This window comes from Taudactylus pleione, unplaced genomic scaffold (genome assembly GCF_031769625.1).
Source record: "Taudactylus pleione unplaced genomic scaffold, aTauple2 ptg000080l, whole genome shotgun sequence".
Lineage (NCBI taxonomy): Eukaryota > Metazoa > Chordata > Amphibia > Anura > Myobatrachidae > Taudactylus > Taudactylus pleione.
Window position 1 is genome coordinate 3,563,332 of NW_028284482.1, and position 19,151 is coordinate 3,582,482.

At 51.1% G+C, this 19,151-nt stretch overlaps 1 long non-coding RNA gene across 3 annotated transcripts in view; it reads left to right on the plus strand.

Moving 5' to 3' along the window:
- The window catches only part of LOC148532260 (uncharacterized), a 98,771-nt gene that overhangs the window by 61,055 nt on the left and 18,565 nt on the right, over positions 1-19,151 (plus strand). For all 3 annotated transcript variants that reach the window (XR_015877754.1, XR_015877755.1, XR_015877756.1), the window contains exon 3: positions 2,685-3,337. This is a non-coding gene — a long non-coding RNA (uncharacterized LOC148532260). The remainder of the gene's footprint in view (positions 1-2,684; positions 3,338-19,151) is intronic.

Consider the following 19,151-nt stretch of genomic DNA (forward strand, 5'->3'; position numbering starts at 1 on the left):
AATTAAACATATCATTTAAGTAAAACCCTATTGGAACATGTTTTACAGTGAGCTAAAGACACACTACCATTGATTTTATCTTTAACAACCAAGAGAGTCCATATCCATAAGAGCCACAATAAACACTTTTCTTCTGTCAATAAACCTTTCAAAGTAATGTTTATTACTGGAACCATACAGATTCCAGGAATATTTTTATGGTCAGGTTTCCCTGAATTCTTGTTTCTTATCTATTTTATAAGTATAGCTCCAATAACTTGTAGTAGCAGTAGCTCATTCTCCTACCCCTGACAAAGTGAAATACTCTCTTGCTATTTTTAAAAGCAATTTATAACGGTTACAAAAATACAAGTCAAAACAGTACAAGAAATAAAAATCTCCTCTCAAATGCAAAGTCTACTATTAACTTGACTAATAAGGCTACATACATACACACTGGTGTTTTCATTTTATTAATGGCTCCTGAAAGAAAGATCTTCCCATAAGAGTACTGAATTATAAAGTAATGCTGAGCACAGTTGCATGGTTTTAAGCACTTTTTGTTATTTTTTAACTACTTTAGCCATGGGTAAGAGAATGGATAATGAGGCTGTCAACAAAAACACAGTAATGCATTCTTGGGTTGCTTTAATAAAAAAAATTCTATATTAAAAAAAAATAGAAAAGTGTGGATATCTGCGCTAATATAAATATGTTTCCAAGAGGCTCAATGTGAATGAATCACCACTAACACAAAAATTGAATTTCTAAATATTTTTACTACTATTTTTAATTCAATTGACCGGTCAATATAAATAAACAATAAATAAAACAATCACATAAATTAAATCATTTTAAATTTAATAAGCATATTATACCAATATAGTATTATATTTATATATTAAAAAGGATCGCTGGAGGAGGTGGATCCAAAAAATGTTGTTGTATGGACAATTGTTGTCATCCAATATGAAAATGTAGGTTATTTCATATATATCCACACCTGCAATAGGTGATCGTTGATCTCACCAGGAATTAAATATACTATTGTTCAATCGTGACACGCTCCGTAGAGCTGCATGTCCTGGGAGACAATATCATAGGAAGTTAACTTACGAATTGTTTAGTCCACATCCAGGTAAGTATGAAACCGTGCAGTTGTAGGAGGAGGCTGATGCACCCAGAGAGACAGAGGTAAAGCGGCTCCCTTGCAATTAGGTGATGTTGATCCAGCCACGTCTCGATCCTAACCTCTACTCCAACTGCCAGCAAGTGTCCACCGGGATAGCGGGTCTCGTGTCTCGGATTGCAGATAATGTGGCAAGTGCTCAAATGGATATAAGTGTTCCAACGAACAAAGAGTACTTTCTTTGGACCCGTTGGAACACTTAAATCCATTTGAGCACTTTACCTCTGTCTCTCCGGGTGCATCAGCCTCCTCATACACCTGCACGGTTTCATACTTACCTGGATGTGGACTAAACAATTCGAAAGTTAACTTCCTATGATATTGTCTCCCAGGACATGCAGCTCTACGGAGCGTGTCACGATTGAACAATAGTTTATTTAATCCCTGGTGAGATCAACGATTACCAATTGCAGGTGTGGATATATACGAAATAACCTACGTTTTCATATTGGATGACAACAATTGTCCATACAACAAAATGTTTGGATCCACCTCCTCCAGCGATCCTTTTTAATATATAAATATATTGGTATAATATGCTTATAAATTTTCTAATAATTTAATTTCTGTGATTGTTTTATTTAGTGTTTATTTATATTGACTAATCAATTGAATTAAAAATAGTAGGAAAAATATTTATAAATTAAAATTTTTGTGTTAGTGGTGATTCATTCACATTGAGCCTCTTGGAGACATATTTATGTTAGCGCAGATATCCACACTCTTCTATATTTTTAGATACACCTGGTATCCAGGTATATACACGTGCTTCCACAAGCACATCAAGTTCTTCTGCTGCTCATTTATATGATCATTGTGATGACCTTTATTTTCTTTGCATTTGGATAAACATTTTATATATAATTATATCTAATTATCGCTGGATTTTGTTCTCTTGTATAATAAAAAGAAAAAAAAAATTATTATATTTGTAATGAGAAAAAAATGCCTTATTTGAATAATAAAACATTTTTTCTTATTTCTCATATCTGTTATCACCATCATGGGATTGAAATAGTGTAGGACAGTGTTTCCAAAACCCGATTTTCGCGGCCCACTCACTGTCCAGGTATTAAGAATATCCATGTATGAGACAGTTTTATTAACCCCCCCTGTACTGAAGCAGGAATAGCCCTAATGCCTGGACTGTGAGTGGGCCAAGAGACCGGGTTTGGGAAACACTGGTATAGGAGGACAACCAGTGGTACAGGTAACACCACTGTCCTTCTTAATCATGTGGTAATAAGCACCAGAACTGGCCATCGCTGGCTGTGGGGATTGATAAATAGACCATTTCTACAGGAATTATTGCTAACTGCTTTTGATAAATAGACCCTTTAATAATAGGTAATAAGAAGTAACATACTGTGCAGTAACAGTTCTGAATTGTTGCTATTGGTTTTAAATATATTTCTGTTTCTGCACAGGAAGGTTAGTGTGATTGTCTGAGCTAACAATTGTTTTATTTAAAACTTTACATAACATCATAAAATAACTCTGGGATTTGTGTTCATAGGATGGTCACACAGTTTTTCTGGAAGTTGAAGATGTCCTTTCACGCATGGAGCCTTTGAAATGGTTGGAGGGGGGACTTGCCCCCAGCAAGAGTCAGAGAAAATTATCTATCCTCCGCCTTCTCTTCTTGTGCCCCAATCTCGTTACCGTCTGTTCCGGGACAGCGAGAGACAACTTGTCGAGCAGTCTGTGGTTACACTTCAGGCCAGTGGTTTCTATTGGGGACCACTTCCTACAGTTCAGGCCCACTGCATGCTGCAGAGAGAGACAGCCGGCACCTTCCTTGTGCGTGACAGCTCTCAAGGCAACCACCTGTTTAGTGTCAGCATCAAGATGGAATCTGGCCCGATCAGTGTTCGGGTTCTATTTATCAAAGGAAGGTTTTGGTTGAGAGAACTCTACTCAGATTGCCCGGTGAAACTTCTGGAGCAAGTGATGGATAGGAGCAGACATAATCCTCTGTGTTGCCAAAATGGTATTAAATTAGTACTGTCAAAGCCATTGCGTAGGACACGTGTTCTCAGTTTGCAGCAGCTCTGCCGTAGATGCATTGTGAATCAATATGGGAGGGAAGGACTGCCTAGTCTCTCTATCCAACCTGCACTCCGTAGGTTTATTGAGGAGTTCCCCTTCAAGATATGACAATCCAAATAGGTGAGGCAGACATTTCAAAGAAAAATGTTGGTCCGTCTTCTATAAAACCATTTTTAAACAACCCTTTTAAGCCTAAAATACATCTTGGTGACTCAGATGCGCCGAGAGCACTAGCATTCTGTCCTTTTCTTTAAATGATTCATCTTATTCACATAGCAGGTGCAGCGAAACACCACTCACAGTGTACTAGAGACACTGGACTGCGACTTTAACTGCACAGGGATTTAAACACATACAAAGTCGTAGATGAAGCACAAGGGAACTTGGCATGAGAAAAAGCAGCAGCCGATGCATCACAGCACTTCATGCACAGATGCAGACTCAGTCGCACACAGATGTACAAATGACCATATTGATCAGTGTAATCTAGCGAAATCCTTCTCTCGCTCCCAGTTGTTTTATTTATGCGACTAAGAAGCACATTTTAAGCGAGAAAGAAGCTCCACGGGCCTGACGCACTGTGAGGGCTAATTGGCGCGACTGAAACCGTAGTGTATGACAACACATCCATATAGGAAGGAGCGACTAGTAACATGCATAACTATATATATTGGGATTCATGGGGTAGTTATTTTTTTTCAGACTAATTGGCTTCATCCTAATTGAAAAAAATGGAACAATCTCAGGGGCTGTAATGGCTGACAGACACTTGATACCAAAGCTAGCATACATTTCAAACAACTTGCAATATATTGAGATACCTTTTTGCTATATAGTTGTGTATGTTCTAAGATATCCTTTCATATACAGTTAATGATAATACATTTTGTGGTTGTGGCACAACATGCTGTATGGAACCTATTAATATCATTACCGAGCGCGCTCTCGCTTCTCCACAATGCCGCCCATGTTCCCTGACAGACAGCTGACTAGCACAATGCCGTCCATGTTCAGTGACAGACAGCTGACTAGCACAATGCCGCCCATGTTCAGTGACAGACAGCTGACTAGCACAATGCCGCCCATGTTCAGTGACAGACAGCTGACTAGCACAATGCCGCCCATGTTCAGTGACAGACAGCTGACTAGCACAATGCCGCCCATGTTCCTTGACAGACAGCTGACTAGCACAATGCCGCCCATGTTCCTTGACAGACAGCTGACTAGCACAATGCCGCCCATGTTCAGTGACAGACAGCTGACTAGCACAATGCCGCCCATGTTCCTTGACAGACAGCTGACTAGCACAATGCCGCCCATGTTCCTTGACAGACAGCTGACTAGCACAATGCCGCCCATGTTCAGTGACAGACAGCTGACTAGCACAATGCCGCCCATGTTCAGTGACAGACAGCTGCCGCCCATGTTCAGTGACAGACAGCTGACTAGCACAATGCCGCCCATGTTCAGTGACAGACAGCTGACTAGCACAATGCCGCCCATGTTCAGTGACAGACAGCTGCCGCCCATGTTCAGTGACAGACAGCTGACTAGCACAATGCCGCCCATGTTCCCTGACAGACAGCTGACTAGCACAATGCCGCCCATGTTCAGTGACAGACAGCTGACTAGCACAATGCCGCCCATGTTCAGTGACAGACAGCTGCCGCCCATGTTCAGTGACAGACAGCTGACTAGCACAATGCCACCCATGTTCCCTGACAGACAGCTGACTAGCACAATGCCGCCCATGTTCAGTGACAGACAGCTGACTAGCACAATGCCGCCCATGTTCAGTGACAGACAGCTGCCGCCCATGTTCAGTGACAGACAGCTGACTAGCACAATGCCGCCCATGTTCCCTGACAGACAGCTGACTAGCACAATGCCGCCCATGTTCAGTGACAGACAGCTGACTAGCACAATGCCGCCCATGTTCAGTGACAGACAGCTGACAAGCACAATGCCGCCCATGTTCCCTGACAGACAGCTGACTAGCACAATCCCGCCCATGTTCAGTGACAGACAGCTGACTAGCACAATGCCGCCCATGTTCCCTGACAGACAGCTGACTAGCACAATGCCGCCCATGTTCCCTGACAGACAGCTGACTAGCACAATTCTGCCCATTTTCAGTGACAGACAGCTGACTAGCACAATGCCGCCCATGTTCAGTGACAGACAGCTGACTAGCACAATGCCGCCCATGTTCAGTGACAGACAGCTGACTAGCACAATGCCGCCCATGTTCAGTGACAGACAGCTGACTAGCACAATGCCGCCCATGTTCAGTGACAGACAGCTGACTAGCACAATGCCGCCCATGTTCCCTGACAGACAGCTGACTAGCACAATTCCGCCCATGTTCAGTGACAGACAGCTGACTAGCACAATGCCGCCCATGTTCAGTGACAGACAGCCGACTAGCACAATGCTGCCCCTGTTCCCTGACAGACAGCTGACTAGCACAATGCCGCCCATGTTCAGTGACAGACAGCTGCCGCCCATGTTCCCTGACAGACAGCTGACTAGCACAATGCCGCCCATGTTCAGTGACAGACAGCTGACTAGCACAATGCCGCCCATGTTCCCTGACAGACAGCTGACTAGCACAATGCGCCAATGTTCAGTGACAAACAGCTGACTAGCACAATGCCGCCCATGTTCAGTGACAGACAGCCGACTAGCACAATGCTGCCCCTGTTCCCTGACAGACAGCTGACTAGCACAATGCCGCCCATGTTCAGTGACAGACAGCTGCCGCCCATGTTCCCTGACAGACAGCTGACTAGCACAATGCCGCCCATGTTCAGTGACAGACAGCTGACTAGCACAATGCCGCCCATGTTCCCTGACAGACAGCTGACTAGCACAATGCGCCCATGTTCAGTGACAAACAGCTGACTAGCACAATGCCGCCCATGTTCAGTGACAGACAGCTGCCGCCCATGTTCAGTGACAGACAGCTGACTAGCACAATGCCGCCCATGTTCAGTGACAGACAGCTGTCGCCCATGTTCAGTGACAGACAGCTGACTAGCACAATGCCGCCCATGTTCAGTGACAGACAGCTGACTAGCACAATGCCGCCCATGTTCAGTGACAGACAGCTGACTAGCACAATGCCGCCCATGTTCCCTGACAGACAGCTGACTAGCACAATGCCGCCCATGTTCCCTGACAGACAGCTGACTAGCACAATGCCGCCCATGTTCAGTGACAGACAGCTGACTAGCACAATGCCACCCATGTTCAGTGACAGACAGCTGACTAGCACAATGCCGCCCATGTTCCCTGACAGACAGCTGACTAGCACAATGCCGCCCATGTTCAGTGACAGACAGCTGACTAGCACAATGCCGCCCATGTTCCCTGACAGACAGCTGACTAGCACAATGCCGCCCATGTTCAGTGACAGACAGCTGACTAGCACAATGCCGCCCATGTTCAGTGACAGACAGCTGACTAGCACAAAAATCCTGCCCATGTTCCGTGACAGACAGCTGACTAGCACAATGCCGCCCATGTTCCCTGACAGACAGCTGACTAGCACAATGCCGCCCATGTTCCGTGACAGACAGCTGACTAGCACAATGCCGCCCATGTTCCCTGACAGACAGCTGACTAGCACAATGCCGCCCATGTTCAGTGACAGACAGCTGACTAGCACAATGCCACCCATGTTCAGTGACAGACAGCTGACTAGCACAATGCCGCCCATGTTCCCTGACAGACAGCTGACTAGCACAATGCCGCCCATGTTCAGTGACAGACAGCTGACTAGCACAATGCCGCCCATGTTCAGTGACAGACAGCTGACTAGCACAATGCCGCCCATGTTCAGTGACAGACAGCTGACTAGCACAATGCCGCCCATGTTCAGTGACAGACAGCTGACTAGCACAAAAATCCTGCCCATGTTCCGTGACAGACAGCTGACTAGCACAATGCCGCCCATGTTCAGTGACAGACAGCTGACTAGCACAATGCCGCCCATGTTCCGTGACAGACAGCTGACTAGCACAATGCCGCCCATGTTCCCTGACAGACAGCTGACTAGCACAATGCCGCCCATGTTCAGTGACAGACAGCTGACTAGCACAATGCCGCCCATGTTCAGTGACAGACAGCTGCCGCCCATGTTCAGTGACAGACAGCTGACTAGCACAATGCCGCCCATGTTCAGTGACAGACAGCTGACTAGCACAATGCCGCCCATGTTCCTTGACAGACAGCTGACTAGCACAATGCCGCCCATGTTCAGTGACAGACAGCTGACTAGCACAATGCTGCCCATGTTCAGTGACAGACAGCTGCCGCCCATGTTCAGTGACAGACAGCTGACTAGCACAATGCCGCCCATGTTCAGTGACAGACAGCTGACTAGCACAATGCCGCCCATGTTCAGTGACAGACAGCTGCCGCCCATGTTCAGTGACAGACAGCTGACTAGCACAATGCCGCCCATGTTCCCTGACAGACAGCTGACTAGCACAATGCCGCCCATGTTCAGTGACAGACAGCTGACTAGCACAATGCCGCCCATGTTCAGTGACAGACAGCTGCCGCCCATGTTCAGTGACAGACAACTGACTAGCACAATGCCGCCCATGTTCCCTGACAGACAGCTGACTAGCACAATGCCGCCCATGTTCAGTGACAGACAGCTGACTAGCACAATGCCGCCCATGTTCAGTGACAGACAGCTGCCGCCCATGTTCAGTGACAGACAGCTGACTAGCACAATGCCGCCCATGTTCCCTGACAGACAGCTGACTAGCACAATGCCGCCCATGTTCAGTGACAGACAGCTGACTAGCACAATGCCGCCCATGTTCAGTGACAGACAGCTGACAAGCACAATGCCGCCCATGTTCCCTGACAGACAGCTGACTAGCACAATCCCGCCCATGTTCAGTGACAGACAGCTGACTAGCATAATGCCGCCCATGTTCCCTGACAGACAGCTGACTAGCACAATGCCGCCCATGTTCCCTGACAGACAGCTGACTAGCACAATTCCGCCCATTTTCAGTGACAGACAGCTGACTAGCACAATGCCGCCCATGTTCAGTGACAGACAGCTGACTAGCACAATGCCGCCCATGTTCAGTGACAGACAGCTGACTAGCACAATGCCGCCCATGTTCAGTGACAGACAGCTGACTAGCACAATGCCGCCCATGTTCAGTGACAGACAGCTGACTAGCACAATGCCGCCCATGTTCCCTGACAGACAGCTGACTAGCACAATTCCGCCCATGTTCAGTGACAGACAGCTGACTAGCACAATGCCGCCCATGTTCAGTGACAGACAGCCGACTAGCACAATGCTGCCCCTGTTCCCTGACAGACAGCTGACTAGCACAATGCCGCCCATGTTCAGTGACAGACAGCTGCCGCCCATGTTCCCTGACAGACAGCTGACTAGCACAATGCCGCCCATGTTCAGTGACAGACAGCTGACTAGCACAATGCCGCCCATGTTCCCTGACAGACAGCTGACTAGCACAATGCGCCAATGTTCAGTGACAAACAGCTGACTAGCACAATGCCGCCCATGTTCAGTGACAGACAGCCGACTAGCACAATGCTGCCCCTGTTCCCTGACAGACAGCTGACTAGCACAATGCCGCCCATGTTCAGTGACAGACAGCTGCCGCCCATGTTCCCTGACAGACAGCTGACTAGCACAATGCCGCCCATGTTCAGTGACAGACAGCTGACTAGCACAATGCCGCCCATGTTCCCTGACAGACAGCTGACTAGCACAATGCGCCCATGTTCAGTGACAAACAGCTGACTAGCACAATGCCGCCCATGTTCAGTGACAGACAGCTGCCGCCCATGTTCAGTGACAGACAGCTGACTAGCACAATGCCGCCCATGTTCAGTGACAGACAGCTGCCGCCCATGTTCAGTGACAGACAGCTGACTAGCACAATGCCGCCCATGTTCAGTGACAGACAGCTGACTAGCACAATGCCGCCCATGTTCAGTGACAGACAGCTGACTAGCACAATGCCGCCCATGTTCCCTGACAGACAGCTGACTAGCACAATGCCGCCCATGTTCCCTGACAGACAGCTGACTAGCACAATGCCGCCCATGTTCAGTGACAGACAGCTGACTAGCACAATGCCACCCATGTTCAGTGACAGACAGCTGACTAGCACAATGCCGCCCATGTTCCCTGACAGACAGCTGACTAGCACAATGCCGCCCATGTTCAGTGACAGACAGCTGACTAGCACAATGCCGCCCATGTTCAGTGACAGACAGCTGACTAGCACAATGCCGCCCATGTTCAGTGACAGACAGCTGACTAGCACAATGCCGCCCATGTTCAGTGACAGACAGCTGACTAGCACAAAAATCCTGCCCATGTTCCGTGACAGACAGCTGACTAGCACAATGCCGCCCATGTTCAGTGACAGACAGCTGACTAGCACAATGCCGCCCATGTTCCGTGACAGACAGCTGACTAGCACAATGCCGCCCATGTTCCCTGACAGACAGCTGACTAGCACAATGCCGCCCATGTTCAGTGACAGACAGCTGACTAGCACAATGCCGCCCATGTTCAGTGACAGACAGCTGCCGCCCATGTTCAGTGACAGACAGCTGACTAGCACAATGCCGCCCATGTTCAGTGACAGACAGCTGACTAGCACAATGCCGCCCATGTTCCTTGACAGACAGCTGACTAGCACAATGCCGCCCATGTTCAGTGACAGACAGCTGACTAGCACAATGCTGCCCATGTTCAGTGACAGACAGCTGCCGCCCATGTTCAGTGACAGACAGCTGACTAGCACAATGCCGCCCATGTTCAGTGACAGACAGCTGACTAGCACAATGCCGCCCATGTTCAGTGACAGACAGCTGCCGCCCATGTTCAGTGACAGACAGCTGACTAGCACAATGCCGCCCATGTTCCCTGACAGACAGCTGACTAGCACAATGCCGCCCATGTTCAGTGACAGACAGCTGACTAGCACAATGCCGCCCATGTTCAGTGACAGACAGCTGCCGCCCATGTTCAGTGACAGACAACTGACTAGCACAATGCCGCCCATGTTCCCTGACAGACAGCTGACTAGCACAATGCCGCCCATGTTCAGTGACAGACAGCTGACTAGCACAATGCCGCCCATGTTCAGTGACAGACAGCTGCCGCCCATGTTCAGTGACAGACAGCTGACTAGCACAATGCCGCCCATGTTCCCTGACAGACAGCTGACTAGCACAATGCCGCCCATGTTCAGTGACAGACAGCTGACTAGCACAATGCCGCCCATGTTCAGTGACAGACAGCTGACAAGCACAATGCCGCCCATGTTCCCTGACAGACAGCTGACTAGCACAATCCCGCCCATGTTCAGTGACAGACAGCTGACTAGCATAATGCCGCCCATGTTCCCTGACAGACAGCTGACTAGCACAATGCCGCCCATGTTCCCTGACAGACAGCTGACTAGCACAATTCCGCCCATTTTCAGTGACAGACAGCTGACTAGCACAATGCCGCCCATGTTCAGTGACAGACAGCTGACTAGCACAATGCCGCCCATGTTCAGTGACAGACAGCTGACTAGCACAATGCCGCCCATGTTCAGTGACAGACAGCTGACTAGCACAATGCCGCCCATGTTCAGTGACAGACAGCTGACTAGCACAATGCCGCCCATGTTCCCTGACAGACAGCTGACTAGCACAATTCCGCCCATGTTCAGTGACAGACAGCTGACTAGCACAATGCCGCCCATGTTCAGTGACAGACAGCCGACTAGCACAATGCTGCCCCTGTTCCCTGACAGACAGCTGACTAGCACAATGCCGCCCATGTTCAGTGACAGACAGCTGCCGCCCATGTTCCCTGACAGACAGCTGACTAGCACAATGCCGCCCATGTTCAGTGACAGACAGCTGACTAGCACAATGCCGCCCATGTTCCCTGACAGACAGCTGACTAGCACAATGCGCCAATGTTCAGTGACAAACAGCTGACTAGCACAATGCCGCCCATGTTCAGTGACAGACAGCCGACTAGCACAATGCTGCCCCTGTTCCCTGACAGACAGCTGACTAGCACAATGCCGCCCATGTTCAGTGACAGACAGCTGCCGCCCATGTTCCCTGACAGACAGCTGACTAGCACAATGCCGCCCATGTTCAGTGACAGACAGCTGACTAGCACAATGCCGCCCATGTTCCCTGACAGACAGCTGACTAGCACAATGCGCCCATGTTCAGTGACAAACAGCTGACTAGCACAATGCCGCCCATGTTCAGTGACAGACAGCTGCCGCCCATGTTCAGTGACAGACAGCTGACTAGCACAATGCCGCCCATGTTCAGTGACAGACAGCTGCCGCCCATGTTCAGTGACAGACAGCTGACTAGCACAATGCCGCCCATGTTCAGTGACAGACAGCTGACTAGCACAATGCCGCCCATGTTCAGTGACAGACAGCTGACTAGCACAATGCCGCCCATGTTCCCTGACAGACAGCTGACTAGCACAATGCCGCCCATGTTCCCTGACAGACAGCTGACTAGCACAATGCCGCCCATGTTCAGTGACAGACAGCTGACTAGCACAATGCCACCCATGTTCAGTGACAGGCAGCTGACTAGCACAATGCCGCCCATGTTCCCTGACAGACAGCTGACTAGCACAATGCCGCCCATGTTCAGTGACAGACAGCTGACTAGCACAATGCCGCCCATGTTCCCTGACAGACAGCTGACTAGCACAATGCCGCCCATGTTCAGTGACAGACAGCTGACTAGCACAATGCCGCCCATGTTCAGTGACAGACAGCTGACTAGCACAAAAATCCTGCCCATGTTCCGTGACAGACAGCTGACTAGCACAATGCCGCCCATGTTCAGTGACAGACAGCTGACTAGCACAAAAATCCTGCCCATGTTCAGTGACAGACAGCTGACTAGCACAATGCCGCCCATGTTCAGTGACAGACAGCTGACTGGCACAATGCCGCCCATGTTCCGTGACAGACAGCTGACTAGCACAATGCCGCCCATGTTCCCTGACAGACAGCTGACTAGCACAATGCCGCCCATGTTCAGTGACAGACAGCTGACTAGCACAATGCCGCCCATGTTCAGTGACAGACAGCTGCCGCCCATGTTCAGTGACAGACAGCTGACTAGCACAATGCCGCCCATGTTCAGTGACAGACAGCTGACTAGCACAATGCCGCCCATGTTCAGTGACAGACAGCTGCCGCCCATGTTCAGTGACAGACAGCTGACTAGCACAATGCCGCCCATGTTCAGTGACAGACAGCTGCCGCCCATGTTCAGTGACAGACAGCTGACTAGCACAATGCCGCCCATGTTCAGTGACAGACAGCTGACTAGCACAATGCCGCCCATGTTCAGTGACAGACAGCTGACTAGCACAATGCCGCACATGTTCCCTGACAGACAGCTGACTAGCACAATGCCGCCCATGTTCAGTGACAGACAGCTGACTAGCACAATGCCGCCCATGTTCCCTGACAGACAGCTGACTAGTACAATGCTGCCCATGTTCAGTGACAGCTGACTAGCACAATGCCGCCCATGTTCAGTGACAGACAGCTGACTAGCACAATGCCGCCCATGTTCAGTGACAGACAGCTGACTAGCACAATGCCGCCCATGTTCAGTGACAGACAGCCGACTAGCAAAATGCTGCCCCTGTTCAGTGACAGACAGCCGACTAGCACAATGCTGCCCCTGTTCCCTGACAGACAGCTGACTAGCACAATGCCGCCCATGTTCAGTGACAGACAGCTGCCGCCCATGTTCCCTGACAGACAGCTGACTAGCACAATGCCGCCCATGTTCAGTGACAGACAGCTGACTAGCACAATGCCGCCCATGTTCAGTGACAGACAGCTGACTAGCACAATGCCGCCCATGTTCCCTGACAGACAGCTGACTAGCACAATGCTGCCCATGTTCAGTGACAGACAGCTTACTAGCACAATGCCGCCCATGTTCAGTGACAGACATCTGACTAGCACAATGCCGCCCATGTTCCCTGACAGACAGCTGACTAGCACAATGCCGCCCATGTTCAGTGACAGACAGCTGACTAGCACAATGCCGCCCATGTTCAGTGACAGACAGCTGCCGCCCATGTTCAGTGACAGACAGCTGACTAGCACAATGCCGCCCATGTTCAGTGACAGACAGCTGCCGCCCATGTTCAGTGACAGACAGCTGACTAGCACAATGCCGCCCATGTTCAGTGACAGACAGCTGACTAGCACAATGCCGCCCATGTTCAGTGACAGACAGCTGCCGCCCATGTTCCCTGACAGACAGCTGACTAGCACAATGCCGCCCATGTTCAGTGACAGACAGCTGACTAGCACAATGCCGCCCATGTTCCGTGACAGACAGCTGACTAGCACAATGCCGCCCATGTTCAGGGACAGACAGCTGACTAGCACAATGCCGCCCATGTTCCCTGACAGACAGCTGACTAGCACAATGCCGCCCATGTTCCGTGACAGACAGCTGACTAGCACAATGCCGCCCATGTTCCCTGACAGACAGCTGACTAGCACAATGCCGCCCATGTTCAGTGACAGACAGCTGACTAGCACAATGCCGCCCATGTTCAGTGACAGACAGCTGACTAGCACAATGCCGCCCATGTTCAGTGACAGACAGCTGACTAGCACAATGCCGCCCATGTTCCCTGACAGACAGCTGACTAGCACAATGCCGCCCATGTTCAGTGACAGACAGCTGCCGCCCATGTTCCCTGACAGACAGCTGACTAGCACAATGCCGCCCATGTTCAGTGACAGACAGCTGACTAGCACAATGCCGCCCATGTTCAGTGACAGACAGCTGACTAGCACAATGCCGCCCATGTTCCCTGACAGACAGCTGACTAGCACAATGCTGCCCATGTTCAGTGACAGACAGCTTACTAGCACAATGCCGCCCATGTTCAGTGACAGACAGCTGACTAGCACAATGCCGCCCATGTTCCCTGACAGACAGCTGACTAGCACAATGCCGCCCATGTTCAGTGACAGACAGCTGACTAGCACAATGCCGCCCATGTTCAGTGACAGACAGCTGCCGCCCATGTTCAGTGACAGACAGCTGACTAGCACAATGCCGCCCATGTTCAGTGACAGACAGCTGCCGCCCATGTTCAGTGACAGACAGCTGACTAGCACAATGCCGCCCATGTTCAGTGACAGACAGCTGCCGCCCATGTTCAGTGACAGACAGCTGACTAGCACAATGCCGCCCATGTTCAGTGACAGACAGCTGACTAGCACAATGCCGCCCATGTTCCGTGACAGACAGCTGACTAGCACAATGCCGCCCATGTTCAGGGACAGACAGCTGGCTAGCACAATGCCGCCCATGTTCCCTGACAGACAGCTGACTAGCACAATGCCGCCCATGTTCCGTGACAGACAGCTGACTAGCACAATGCCGCCCATGTTCCCTGACAGACAGCTGACTAGCACAATGCCGCCCATGTTCAGTGACAGACAGCTGACTAGCACAATGCCGCCCATGTTCAGTGACAGACAGCTGACTAGCACAATGCCGCCCATGTTCCCTGACAGACAGCTGACTAGCACAATGCCGCCCATGTTCAGTGACAGACAGCTGACTAGCACAATGCCGCCCATGTTCAGTGACAGACAGCTGACTAGCACAATGCCGCCCATGTTCCCTGACAGACAGCTGACTAGCACAATGCCGCCCATGTTCAGTGACAGACAGCTGACTAGCACAATGCCGCCCATGTTCAGTGACAGACAGCTGACTAGCACAATGCCGCCCATGTTCCCTGACAGACAGCTGACTAGCACAATGCCGCCCATGTTCAGTGACAGACAGCTGACTAGCACAATGCCGCCCATGTTCAGTGACAGACAGCTGACTAGCACAATGCCGCCCATGTTCCCTGACAGACAGCTGACTAGCACAATGCCGCCCATGTTCAGTGACAGACAGCTGACTAGCACAATGCCGCCCATGTTCAGTGACAGACAGCTGACTAGCACAATGCCGCCCATGTTCCCTGACAAACAGCTGACTAGCACAATGCCGCCCATGTTCAGTGACAGACAGCTGACTAGCACAATGCCGCCCATGTTCAGTGACAGACAGCTGACTAGCAGAATGCCGCCCATGTTCCCTGACAGACAGCTGACTAGCACAATGCCGCCCATGTTCAGTGACAGACAGCTGACTAGCACAATGCCGCCCATGTTCAGTGACAGACAGCTGCCACCCATGTTCAGTGACAGACAGCTGACTAGCACAATGCCGCCCATGTTCAGTGACAGACAGCTGACTAGCACAATGCCGCCCATGTTCAGTGACAGACAGCTGCCGCCCATGTTCAGTGACAGACAGCTGACTAGCACAATGCCGCCCATGTTCAGTGACAGACAGCTGCCGCCCATGTTCAGTGACAGACAGCTGACTAGCACAATGCCGCCCATGTTCAGTGACAGACAGCTGACTAGCACAATGCCGCCCATGTTCAGTGACAGACAGCTGACTAGCACAATGCCGCACATGTTCCCTGACAGACAGCTGACTAGCACAATGCCGCCCATGTTCAGTGACAGACAGCTGACTAGCACAATGCCGCCCATGTTCCCTGACAGACAGCTGACTAGTACAATGCTGCCCATGTTCAGTGACAGCTGACTAGCACAATGCCGCCCATGTTCAGTGACAGACAGCTGACTAGCACAATGCCGCCCATGTTCAGTGACAGACAGCTGACTAGCACAATGCCGCCCATGTTCAGTGACAGACAGCCGACTAGCACAATGCTGCCCCTGTTCAGTGACAGACAGCCGACTAGCACAATGCTGCCCCTGTTCCCTGACAGACAGCTGACTAGCACAATGCCGCCCATGTTCAGTGACAGACAGCTGCCGCCCATGTTCCCTGACAGACAGCTGACTAGCACAATGCCGCCCATGTTCAGTGACAGACAGCTGACTAGCACAATGCCGCCCATGTTCAGTGACAGACAGCTGACTAGCACAATGCCGCCCATGTTCCCTGACAGACAGCTGACTAGCACAATGCTGCCCATGTTCAGTGACAGACAGCTTACTAGCACAATGCCGCCCATGTTCAGTGACAGACAGCTGACTAGCACAATGCCGCCCATGTTCCCTGACAGACAGCTGACTAGCACAATGCCGCCCATGTTCAGTGACAGACAGCTGACTAGCACAATGCCGCCCATGTTCAGTGAGAGACAGCTTCCGCCCATGTTCAGTGACAGACAGCTGACTAGCACAATGCCGCCCATGTTCAGTGACAGACAGCTTCCGCCCATGTTCAGTGACAGACAGCTGACTAGCACAATGCCGCCCATGTTCAGTGACAGACAGCTGCCGCCCATGTTCAGTGACAGACAGCTGCCGCCCATGTTCAGTGACAGACAGCTGACTAGCACAATGCCGCCCATGTTCAGTGACAGACAGCTGCCGCCCATGTTCCCTGACAGACAGCTGACTAGCACAATGCCGCCCATGTTCCGTGACAGACAGCTGACTAGCACAATGCCGCCCATGTTCCGTGACAGACAGCTGACTAGCACAATGCCGCCCATGTTCAGGGACAGACAGCTGACTAGCACAATGCCGCCCATGTTCCCTGACAGACAGCTGACTAGCACAATGCCGCCCATGTTCCGTGACAGACAGCTGACTAGCACAATGCCGCCCATGTTCCCTGACAGACAGCTGACTAGCACAATGCCGCCCATGTTCAGTGACAGACAGCTGACTAGCACAATGCCGCCCATGTTCAGTGACAGACAGCTGACTAGCACAATGCCGCCCATGTTCAGTGACAGACAGCTGACTAGCACAATGCCGCCCATGTTCCCTGACAGACAGCTGACTAGCACAATGCCGCCCATGTTCAGTGACAGACAGCTGCCGCCCATGTTCCCTGACAGACAGCTGACTAGCACAATGCCGCCCATGTTCAGTGACAGACAGCTGACTAGCACAATGCCGCCCATGTTCCCTGACAGACAGCTGACTAGCACAATGCCGCCCATGTTCAGTGACAGACAGCTGACTAGCACAATGCCGCCCATGTTCAGTGACAGACAGCTGACTAGCACAATGCCGCCCATGTTCCCTGACAGACAGCTGACTAGCACAATGCCGCCCATGTTCAGTGACAGACAGCTGACTAGCACAATGCCGCCCATGTTCAGTGACAGACAGCTGACTAGCACAATGCCGCCCATGTTCCCTGACAGACAGCTGACTAGCACAATGCCGCCCATGTTCAGTGACAGACAGCTGACTAGCACAATGCCGCCCATGTTCAGTGACAGACAGCTGACTAGCACAATGCCGCCCATGTTCCCTGACAAACAGCTGACTAGCACAATGCCGCCCATGTTCAGTGACAGACAGCTGACTAGCACAATGCCGCCCATGTTCAGTGACAGACAGCTGACTAGCAGAATGCCGCCCATGTTCCCTGACAGACAGCTGACTAGCACAATGCCGCCCATGTTCAGTGACAGACAGCTGACTAGCACAATGCCGCCCATGTTCAGTGACAGACAGCTGCCACCCATGTTCAGTGACAGACAGCTGACTAGCACAATGCCGCCCATGTTCAGTGACAGACAGCTGACTAGCACAATGCCGCCCATGTTCCCTGACAGACAGCTGACTAGCACAATGCCGCCCATGTTCAGTGACAGACAGCTGACTAGCACAATGCCGCCCATGTTCAGTGACAGACAGCTGACTAGCACAATGCCGCCCATGTTCAGTGACAGACAGCTGACTAGCACAATGCCGCCCATGTTCCCTGACAGACAGCTGACTAGCACAATGCCGCCCATGTTCAGTGACAGACAGCTGCCGCCCATGTTCCCTGACAGACAGCTGACTAGCACAATGCCGCCCATGTTCAGTGACAGACAGCTGACTAGCACAATGCCGCCCATGTTCCCTGACAGACAGCTGACTAGCACAATGCCGCCCATGTTCAGTGACAGACAGCTGACTAGCACAATGCCGCCCATGTTCAGTGACAGACAGCTGACTAGCACAATGCCGCCCATGTTCCCTGACAGACAGCTGACTAGCACAATGCCGCCCATGTTCAGTGACAGACAGCTGACTAGCACAATGCCGCCCATGTTCAGTGACAGACAGCTGACTAGCACAATGCCGCCCATGTTCCCTGACAGACAGCTGACTAGCACAATGCCGCCCATGTTCAGTGACAGACAGCTGACTAGCACAATGCCGCCCATGTTCAGTGACAGACAGCTGACTAGCACAATGCCGCCCATGTTCCCTGACAAACAGCTGACTAGCACAATGCCGCCCATGTTCAGTGACAGACAGCTGACTAGCACAATGCCGCCCATGTTCAGTGACAGACAGCTGACTAGCAGAATGCCGCCCATGTTCCCTGACAGACAGCTGACTAGCACAATGCCGCCCATGTTCAGTGACAGACAGCTGACTAGCACAATGCCGCCCATGTTCAGTGACAGACAGCTGCCACCCATGTTCAGTGACAGACAGCTGACTAGCACAATGCCGCCCATGTTCAGTGACAGACAGCTGACTAGCACAATGCCGCCCATGTTCAGTGACAGACAGCTGCCGCCCATGTTCAGTGACAGACAGCTGACTAGCACAATGCCGCCCATGTTCAGTGACAGACAGCTGCCGCCCATGTTCAGTGACAGACAGCTGACTAGCACAATGCCGCCCATGTTCAGTGACAGACAGCTGACTAGCACAATGCCGCCCATGTTCAGTGACAGACAGCTGACTAGCACAATGCCGCACATGTTCCCTGACAGACAGCTGACTAGCACAATGCCGCCCATGTTCAGTGACAGACAGCTGACTAGCAC